This window comes from Mustela lutreola, chromosome 7 (genome assembly GCF_030435805.1).
Source record: "Mustela lutreola isolate mMusLut2 chromosome 7, mMusLut2.pri, whole genome shotgun sequence".
Lineage (NCBI taxonomy): Eukaryota > Metazoa > Chordata > Mammalia > Carnivora > Mustelidae > Mustela > Mustela lutreola.
Genome location: NC_081296.1, coordinates 100,901,259 through 100,912,383, shown reverse-complemented (window position 1 = coordinate 100,912,383; position 11,125 = coordinate 100,901,259). Strand labels below are relative to the sequence as shown.

Sequence of the window (11,125 nt, the reverse complement as noted above, 5' to 3'; positions counted from 1 at the left end):
CAGCAATGTCACTTTTTGAACTTTATCCCAAGTAAATAATTAGTCGAGTGTTTAGAGATATACGAGGATGTTCATCACAGGATTTTCTATATTAGAAAAAAAATAGACCTCAGTCAAACAGAATTAGAATGCTAAATAAATTGTGACTTACCATTTATGATAATTGTGTAGCCAGAAATGTAGTTACAAAATATTGCTAAGTAAAAACAGTAATGTGATTCCATTTTTAAATTTGGAAAAATGACTATTTTCCAATATTGAATCACTTTGACTGTTAAAAATAATTAGTTCTGGATGGAGGGATTATATGATTTCAAAAGAATTGTTACCTACTTTCTAATTTTTCTGTTATAATCATGTATTAATTGTGTTATTTCAGAAAGGAACAAATAAAAAGAAAAAAACTGTTATGAATCTTTAGTTATCATGTTTTCCCACTTTGATTTGCTTTCTAAGGAGCACGGATTCAAATTTAAAGCCTGTCATTAGCAATACATCAGATCCTTGGGCGTATATTTTGTGCACTAACTTTATATGTGGCTTCATATTAGCTTTACATTTTATTTTGTCTTCATTCTGTTTCTTCACTCATTTGTATTTTGTTATTTTGTGAGTGTGTGCTTTTTATAAGTGCCATGGTTTTAATTATCATGGCACTTCACCAACAGCGTGGTTTAGGTAAATCTGGATATCAGCTCCAATAGGTACCACAAGGTCAGCTATTATCTTAGTGAATCCAACACATTTTAAGCTATTCCTCAACCCCATAGGTTTATCAGCCCACTAAAAATGGATTTTTCCCTCCACTACAAATTCTCAGAGACCAGTGTAAAGGAGAGTGGCATTGTATTAATTCACGCAAGAAATAAATCTAGCATTTATACCAAATGTCCATATTGACATGACCAGATGACTCGCTTCTTATGTGAAAAGTGTAAAGGGAACCAAAATATCAGAACATCTACCATGTTCTATGTGAACTTGAACTCAAAGCCTCTGTTTTCTGTAAATTGAATATATAGGTAATAACAGAGGAGGCTTAAGTTTAAACCACTTTAAGCTGAGAATTTCTATACCAAGTGTAATAATAGCTCTGGTAAGGAAAGTTAACTCATCAGGCTGTAAAAGTAAGTGGATTTTTTTTTGTTTTGTTTTGTTTTTGTTTTTGTTTTTTTTAATAATTGCAACCACCTGTGATCTGACAGATCTTTTCTTTCCTTTTAAATATCATGCTTTCTTAGTGACATCTCAAATAACTTCCAATAACCTTTAGTTATTTAAACAGTCTCTTTTATTTTTTTAAAAAAAGATTTTATTTATTTCTTTGATGAGAGAGACACAGAAAGAGTGGGGACACAAGCAGAGAAGTGGGAAAGGGAAAAGCAGGGAGCAGGATGTGGGGCTGGATTCCAGGACCCTGGGTTCATGACTTGAGACGAAGGCAGATGCTTAACGACTGAGCCACCCAGGTGCTCCTATATCAGTCTCTTTTCTTTTCTTTTCTTTTCTTTTTTTTTTTTTTTTTTTTTTTTTAAAGATTTTATTTATTTGTCAGAGAGAGCGAGCGAGAGCGAGCACAGGCAGACAGAGTGGAAGGCAGAGTCAGACGGAGAAGCAGGCTCCCTGCGGAGCAAGGAGCCCAATGTGGGACTCGATCCCCGGACGCCGGGATCATGACCTGAGCCGAAGGCAGCTGCTTAACCAACTGAGCCACCCAGGCGTCCCTGTCTCTTTTCTTATTAAGACTTCATCCTGTTCATTTTGAAGTTTCAAATACATGGTTATTTGAAGGTTTTCTGCATAGCCATCTCAGTTTACTGGTGATTCCAGGACAGATATCCAAAATATGATCCATGCACTGGTACTAAACTGATAATCTGTTGCTGCACCATGATAGGATAAAGGAGCTTGTACCAGAATGAAAATCAACTCCATTGCTAAGCACAATTTATAGCTGAAATGAAAGAAGAAATAAACAAATCCATAATTATAGTTAGAATTTCAACACTCTTAGTAATTAAGAGAATATGTAGATGGAAAACCAATAAAGATGTAGAAGACTTGAAAAATACTATCAACAAATTGACCTAATTGATGTTTACAGGGCATGCCACTCAACAAAAGCAAAATGCAAATTCTCTCAAGTGTGCTTGTATAATATTTTGAAATGAATAAAAATGAAAACACAACATATCAAAATTTATGGGATGCAACCAAGAGTGTATCCAGAGAAGAATTTATAGCTATAATTCCTTACATTAGTAAAAAGTAAAGATCTAAAGTCTATTATCTAACTTCCTACTTACAAAAAAAAAAAACTTTAAAGAGAAAATTAAACACAAAGTAAGTAGGAGGGAAATAAAATAGAGAAGTGATAATTAAATAGAAAATAAACATAGGGAAGGAAATAACATCAAAATAACTTCTTTAAATATAATCAGTAGATATTATAAAACTCAAGCTAAAATGATAGAAAAAGAGAAGGCAGAAATTATCAGTGCCAATGAAAAAAGTGAACACATCACTACAGAACCTACAGATTGATAAAAGATAATGAGGGATATTATGAACAACTTTGTGCCAGTAAATTCAATAATTTAGATAATATACCCATCACTAAAGATGCAGTCAATATTAAAGAACAATAAGACTTACAAACAACTTTATGGTAATATTTTCAAAAACCCAAATGAAGTGGTAAATTCCATGAAAGGCACAAATTACAAAAACTAACACAGGAGAAATAGAAAAAAAATTATCTTGGGAAAAAACCAAAGATGCATGAAAGAAAGAAGAACAACAAAAGCTACAAATATATGGGTGAATCTAAATGCATATTTTCTGAATAAAACATTAATGAAAATGTCTTGTGAGATGTTAATTATAAAGGTAATTAAAATAAATGATGAGTAGATTATACAGTGGGAGAGAAATAAATGGAGAACATGTTCCCTGTTCCTGCATTGCATTTGAGAAGAGGGGAAAAGTACCAATTAACATAAAGTTTGTTAAGTCAAGAGTGCATTATTACAAATCATTTCTGGTAAAAAGATTTGCATCCCAAATATATAAAGACCTCTTAAAGCTAAAAAATAAAAACCAGCCCAATGTAATAATGGACAAGATGTAGAATAGACATTTCATCAAAGAAAACACACAAAGAAGTGTACCTGGGTCACTCAGTCAGTTAAGCATCCAACTGTTGATTTCAGCTCAGGTCATGATCTCAGTGTTGTGGGATCAAGCCCCTTGTTTGGGCTCCATGCTTAACACTGAATCTGCTTATTCCTCTCCCTCTGTTCCTTGTCCTTCTCTGTCTCTATCTCTCAAATAAATAAATTCTAAAAATCTTAAAAAAAAAAAAAAAGAAAGAAAAGAAAACACAAATCACATTAGCAAATGCTCGACATCATTAGTTATTAGGGAAATGTAAATTAAAATCACAATGAGATATCACTTTTTTCCCACAAGAATGACTATAATCAAAAGGACAGACAACAGTAAGTGTTAACAAGGATGCAAAGAACTGGAACCCCTGAGAATTGCAGACAGGAATGGCAAGTAGTACAGCCACTATGGAAAACAGCTGGCAGTATCTTATAAAGTTAAAAATACACTTACCAGGGCACCTGGGTGGCTCAGTGGGTTAAGCCTCGGCCTTCGGCTCGAGTCATGATCTCAGGGTCCTGGGATCGAGCCCAGAGTGGGGCTCTCTACTAAGCGGGGAGTCTGCTTCCCCCTCTCTCATTCTGTCTGCCTATCTGCCTGCTTGTGATCTCTCTGTCAAATAAATAAAAATCATTAAAAACAAAACAAAACAAAAAATACACTTACCATATAGCCACTCCACTCCTAGGAATCTACCCAAAAGTCATTAAAATATATATCCACACAAAGGCAAGTATGCAAATTTTCATAGCATCATTATTCATAAGAGCCCCAAACTGAAAATAATCCAAATGTCTATGATCAGGTGAAGGTAAAAGAAAAAAATAGTATTTTCATACAAGGGAAGACTATGCAGCCAAAAAAGGAATGAACAACTAATACATGCAGCAACAGAGATGATGAAATTATCCTAAATGAAAAAAGGACATTATGTCTAAATGAAAAAAGCCAGGCATAACGACTACATACTCATTTCATTTATATAAAATGTCCATAAGAGAAAAAATTTATAGAGACAGAAAGCAGAACAGTGGGACCAAAGGTCACCTGTGGGAGATTAATTTTGAGAGTGATCAAAATGGTAGGGCGCCTGGGTGGCTCAGTGCCTTCGGTTCAGGTCACCAATGCCAAGGTCCTAGGATCAAGCTCCACATCCGGTTCCCTGCACTATGGGAAGCCTGCCTCTCCCTCTCCCTTTGCCTGCTGCTCCCTTTGTTTGTGCTAGCTCTCTGTCTCTCCGTCAAATAAATAAAATAAAATATTTTAAAAAATAAACAAATTTTTAAAATGAGAATGCTAATGCATTAGAAAAAACTGAATTGCAGGAATGGTTTCCGAATTCTATAAATTTACTAAAATTCATTGAATTTTCTACTTATAATGGATAACTATTATGGTGTAAAAATTATCTCAATAAAACTTAAAATTAAGGAAACAAATGGTTGAAAGTAAAATATTAGTGAAAAGTATACCAGAAAAATTCTGTACCAAAGGAAATATCAGATCACAAAATTAGTATTCAAACAGATAAGCCCAGTATATATAAACTGATGAAAATTTTTCTATAATTTTCAAAAAAAGTATTAAATTTTTGGTGCACCATACTTAAATACTATTTTAAAATGTATTTTATCTCCTATTCAGTCATTAGTCATTGAAATTACTACCAAAATATTGGTGCTAAGCTCCAAAATCCTTTCACTCAATTTTATTCATATTTCTCTCTATCATAGTTTTTCCTCATAGGTCTTCACAAAGCCTAACAATAGAGTTCTAGCATTTTTGTTTAGAAAAGGGAAACTGAAGCTCAGAAGTGAAACAAATTTCCAAACATGATTCTGGTGGATTTCTTAATTGAGAATATAAAACCTGATATCCCTTAAGCACATTGCCTTTGTGCTGCTGAATTAGATATATTTTCATTTCAGTTACAAACTACAAAACAAAAACATTTTTGTCCATCCTCTCCCTCCCTGTTAAGGATAGGGGATAGAATATACCCACAAATATGAGAAGAAAATCAAATCACACTCTACTCTGATAGCTATACCACCCTCAGTTTTTTGTTTGTTTGCTTTGTTTTGTTTTGTTTATTTTGTGTGTGTGTGTGTGTGTGTGTGTGTGTGTTGATTTATTTTAAAGTTGCAGCTATCCACTCTTTGATGCCATAGTAAAAAGATTAGAGACAGCCAAAAGCACTCTGGTCCAGGTCTATAAACAGAAGATGACACCAAGGAGAGCCAACCTGCCTATGATAACTACCCAGTAGGGCAGCATTATCTGTCAGTTCATAATTATGAATATTTTTATGGTCCTGCTTGAGATTTCAGTAACTCTCCTAATCAGTCTCAGAAGTTATCCATGGGGTCTGAACAAAGCAGCAGAGGAAACAATGTGAACAATTTATGATGTTTTCTCCTAGAATGCATTTAGAGTTTAGTTTCCCATTCCCCAATCAATTGAAAGATGGACACAAAGAGATGAACCACTGAGTAATAGCTCATACATGAAAGTTGAGTAGCCACAGATTTTGTGAAGAAGAGATTTTAGTCCATGTATGCCACATGAAAAAAATAACTCAACATACCTTTCCTGATACCTTAGAAAGACAGTGCTAGAGATTACCTGAGAGAGAGAGAGAAAGACAGAGAAGGCTGGGAGGAATAATTAACAGAGAAGGAAAGGGATTGTGTAACTTCTAAGTTATTATCCCCTTGGTTTTGATACTTGCACTGAAATAATGTATCTTACTGTACAGAATAAACTCCTTAACAAAAAGGAGGAGAAGGGTAGTAGAAAGCTTCTATGAATAATCAATCACTGTAATGAATACTTAGATATTACCATTTTAGTGAGTATTTTTTCCTTTTGTTAAAGCCATGTAGTAGTGGTATAGATTTGCATATAGTAAAATTAGCAGAATTGGGCAGAAAGTCTCAAAGGAATAAAATTATATTCACTTATAGTAAAAAAATATAGAGAAAAGTACACTATGACTGAATATATCAGGGTAATAAATACTGAGGTGGGGGAATAAATTTTCATTTAATCCTGCCCTACTTTTACACAAACATACATTTAATTGGATCACTTTAATCTGGGAGGAAAGAAATGAACTCATAACCTCACTAGGTCAGATAGAGCTCTTGACTGACTTAGCATCAAAAAAGAAAGGCTGAGCAAAAAGCTTCTGTGAGAAAATAAATACTATATAAATCACATGTAATGAAACCATTCGATATCACAGAGAGAAAACTCTTTTGGTAAAGGACTTCCTTGGTAAATGATACTCAGAATTTTTTAATGATTTATGAAGATAATTCTTCCCTCCCTCACTAAAACTGCCACAGGAATATTTTGGTGGCCCAATACGATCCACAGAAATCCAGGAAACGGTAGTGCAAATCCGAAAGTAAAAGAGAAAGGAAAAACTACCAACATTAGATTTTCTCAGAATAGTGAACCTTTCTTAAACTGTTTAGGCAAATTGAAATAGTACTATAACTTGACAGGCTTAGCTTAAAGGAGAGAACTTTTTCTATAAGGTACTGTTACCTTGATGCACAGAAATTCACTAGCAACATTATTAATATCTTGGCCACTGTAAGATAGGCTAAGAGAATTTTAGCATCCATGTTTCATACTAGCAACACTCCTTTCATCTTGATTTTTCAGATACCATTACAGTAGTTTTGACAGTCATAATTCCTACACAAGGAAAAGAATGTCTAGCCAGACATTTTGAAAAACACAACAGCTTCAGCATGGCTTTCATTATGTTCACTTCCTTCTTCCACTTCAAACTCTGCTCCAGACCAGCCAAAGCAGTCAGTACCCAGAGTTATTCCAACATCACTGATCAAGGACAAGTGTCTAATAGTTTTCATTCCAGGACATCTTTTTAACAACAGCTTTATATACACAAATAACCACTGAAATCAACACACCAGAAGTGCCAACATACATGTGAATAAGAAGTATGTAAGCAGAATTCATCAACTCTCCCTATAATCAGGGCCCTTTCCCAACCTTCCAATTATCATCAACACAGATTCCCCTCTCCTCCTGGCTTGACTGACCTTCATAATTAACCACACACGGGTCTAATCCTCTTCTGAAACTAAATGTGGTCTGCATTGGACTCATCTTGAATGCTTGTTAAAATACATATTGTTGTGCCCCACTCCAGACCTGTGAAATCTAAATATCTGGAAGAAGATCCCTGGAATCTGCATTTTAGAACATTCTACCAGATGCTCTTCTATAACCCAGAGTTTCAAAATCATCCATCTGAATCTTGATTTTCAATTACTCCTGCCACTTCTTTTGTCTGGATTCTTATCACTACATATCAAGAGGCTGCTAACAGGCTGGCAGTTCATCTCTTTCCCTGGGGTGCCTTCTCCTGTACCCTCTGCATACCACTGTGTAAAAGTCTCAACATCCTTTTCATCATGGATCCTTTTTGTTCAAAATTCTTTTTTTTAATTTATTCTTTTTTTTTAAAGATTTCATTTATTTGACAGAGAGACAGAGACAGCAAAAGAGGGAACACAAGCAGGGGGAGCAGAAGAGAGAAAAGCAGGCTCTCTGCTGAGCAGGGAGCCGTACACAGGGCTCAATCCCAGGACCTCGGAATCATGATTGAGCCAAAGGCAGACACGTTAATGACTGAGCCACCCAAGTGTCCCCCTGTTCAAAATTCTTCTTCTTTTTTTTTTAAGTCATATTTCAGGACAAATTCAAACATCCCAGTTAAGCATTTATTTATTTCTATAAAGGGACCTCAGTGTATGTCTGGTCCACTGATACTTCTTGTGGCTCCACTCTGGGGTCCCTTCTATTCAGTTCTGATCAGACTAGGCACGAACCTTATTTCTTGCATGTCCTACTCTTCCCAACTCCACATCATCTATCTTTCTCTTTATCTGCTCTAAGGATCTCCCTAGTTTTCCAAAATCTTGTTTTCCAAGAAGGAAATACAGGATCACCTTCTCTAAAGCAGTAGGGAATATAATATGCCATGAGTTACTAGACAGATTTGTAAAAATCCTAGTAGTGCCAGTCACTGCTATATAATGTGGAATAAATTTGTGTGATAAATGTGAAACAATGTCCAAAAAATATGGTACATTTCAAGAACTCAATAAAAACTATTTTTTTATCACTCTATCATTTATTGGGTAATGCAGTAGTCATGGTCTTTGTATGTTATCTTCCTACGTAACCTATTTCTGCTTACAACAGGCTCTCATTTTTATGTGAAGCCTATTCCCATGTGGTCCAGGTAGAACTGCTCTCTCCCTATCATCATTGCAACTGGGATGTCCACATGACACAAGCCCAGCAAATCAGATTATTCCACCCCCACTCCCACTGCCAACAAACACACACACACATATGCCAAACTTCAGTGACTGGCTCAGGGATGGGCATCTTCCCAAGTCAGTTAGATCAATCCCTGACAACTTTGCTGGATCCTGAAAAAGTGGACACTAATCATTGAAATTGTGGCTATGCCATTATAGTAAGATGCTAGTAGTCTAGGTTGTTACCATGTTAGAAAATCTGCCCCCAAATTAAATCAACTAAGGAAAATGGGACTCAATGGGGAAAGCTGATGTCCTGACAGTATCATTTTAATCCCTGAATCCATCATGCTTGAGAAGCAACTATAAACTTTTCACTTATAGGAGTCAATGAATTTCTTTTGGGAAGAAATAGTTTCCACTAATTTTCTATCACTTTTATACATGAAAGACCTGACTGACACATAAATACCAGCAAGTGGGATGTTGCTAGTAACAGAATTTAAAATGTAAGAGAATGGAGTTAACATAGGTGAGGACCTAGGAGCTGAAGGTAACACTTGGATGAGACACTGACTTGCTTCTCTTAGCTTTGGGGATGAGTGCATTATTAGATCTAAGTCTAATATTTCTACTGGCAGGCAGTGGCATTTTGAAATGATGCATACAGAAAGAAAGTTTGTTGTTGAGCCATCAAGAAATAAATGGTAATCGGCTGTGATAATCATAGTTTTTGTCTGTTCACCCTGTTGTTTCTCATTCTCTTATTTTTATACAGTCTGTCTTTTCATGGAAACTCCGTTTTATGACTCCTTTCATCTTACTCTCACTTTCTACAGAGATGAGGATATGACTCAAGATGGACCAATTAGAGTACCTAATAATACCTGCTCATAGGGTACTCAGGATGGTATATGATCTAGCTCAAACCAATCACAACCTTCATTGCAACTTTAGCTAAAAACAACAGAAAAAAAGGCATTTTCTTCCTCCCTCCCTTCCTTCCTCTTTCTTTTTCTTCCTTTCTTCTTTCCTTCCTTCCTTCCTTTTATGTTGACACACGTGTTACATTAGTTTAGTTTCAGGTATACTATGTAATGATTCAACAAGAATATACATTGCTCGAGGCACCTGGGTGGCTCAGTGGGTTAATCCTCTGCCTTCAGCTCAGGTCATGATCTCAGGGTCCTGGGATCGAGCCCCACATCGGGCTCTCTGCTCAGCAGGGGGCCTGCTTCCTCCTCTCTGCCTGTGTCTCTGCCTACTTGTGATCCCTGTCTGTCAAATAAATAAATAAAATCTTTAAAAAGAAAAAAAAAGAATATACATTGCTCTATGTTCACCACAAATGTAGCTAGCATGTGTCCCAATACATTGCTATTACAATATCATTGACTATATTCCTTATGCTGTGTCTTTTATTCCCACAAGTTATTTATTCTATAACTGGAAGCCTGTATCTCTCACTTCTCTTCACCCATTTTGCTCATCCCTCTACCACCCTCCCCTCTGGCAAACCTCAGTTTATTCTCTGTATTTATGAGTCTGTTTTTGTTTTGTATCTGTTTGATTTGTTTTAATTTATAGATTCCATGTATAAGTGAAATCATATGGTATACATCTTTCTCTGTCTGATTTCTTTCACTTAGAATAATACCCTCTAGGCTCATCCATGTTGTCTCAAATGGCACAATTTCATCCTTTTTGTGGCTGAATAATATTCCATAATACTATATATATATTTCAACATATATAATATCACATCTTTCTTATCCATTTGCCTATCGATGAATACTTGGGTTGCTTCCATATCTTAGCTATTGTAAATAATGAGGTAATAAACAAAGGGGTGCATAATATCTTTCCAAATTAGTGCTTTCATTTTCTTTGAGCAAATACCCAGTAGTGGAATTACTGGATCATATGGTAATTCTATTTTCAGTTTTTAGAGGAACCTCCATACTGTTTTTCCATAGTGGCTGCACCAGTGTATATTCCCACTATCAGTACAAAAGAGTTTCCTTTTCTCCATCTCCTCACCAACACTTATCATTTCTTATCTTTTTGATGCTGGCCATAGCTGACTGGTAGGAAGTAATATCTCATTGTAGTTTTGATTTGCATTTTCCTAATAAAAAGTGATGCAAGCATCTTTTCATGAATCTTTTGGTCATTTGTGTGTTTTCAAGGTGTAGTCTTTTGATTGGAACTGTTTATTATGAAGAAGAATACGAATTTATAACTTACCTCCAATAGCAAGCTCTACCACCAATCAGGAAGACATTGCCTGAAATTAAAGCTATTACAGAAGAAAGAAGAGATGTTGGATGAGGAGATAGTAAGTGACCTCAAGGTATCCATTTAGCCAAAAAATAGTTCTATCCCCTATGCTTCTCAGTTATGTAAACCAATAAATCCATTTTCCCCAAACTAATTAGACTAGGATTTTTGTCATTTGCAACTGAGAGTCCTGAGTAACACATTTGGTCAGTAGTTGCATGTCACTTTATAAATGTTCTTTAGTTTTTTCATATATACATTCCTTCTGATTATCTGTGAGTAATACCTTTAAGGAAAAGATAACCATGTCATTAATTTCTTTTTCAGATCCTATAGTTCCAATAGAAAATTACAGCTCCAATAGAAAA

The 11,125-nt window shown here is 35.4% G+C and overlaps 1 long non-coding RNA gene across 1 annotated transcript; it reads right to left on the bottom strand.

The window, feature by feature from the left end:
• Window positions 1-1,732: 1,732 nt before the first annotated feature.
• Window positions 1,733-10,778, bottom strand: LOC131836518 (uncharacterized). Its single transcript, XR_009355652.1, has 4 exons — window positions 10,725-10,778; window positions 3,622-3,780; window positions 3,171-3,349; window positions 1,733-1,954 (listed from the first exon to the last, which is right to left on the bottom strand). It is a non-coding gene; the product is annotated as an uncharacterized LOC131836518 (long non-coding RNA).
• Between the last annotated feature and the right edge of the window lie 347 nt (window positions 10,779-11,125).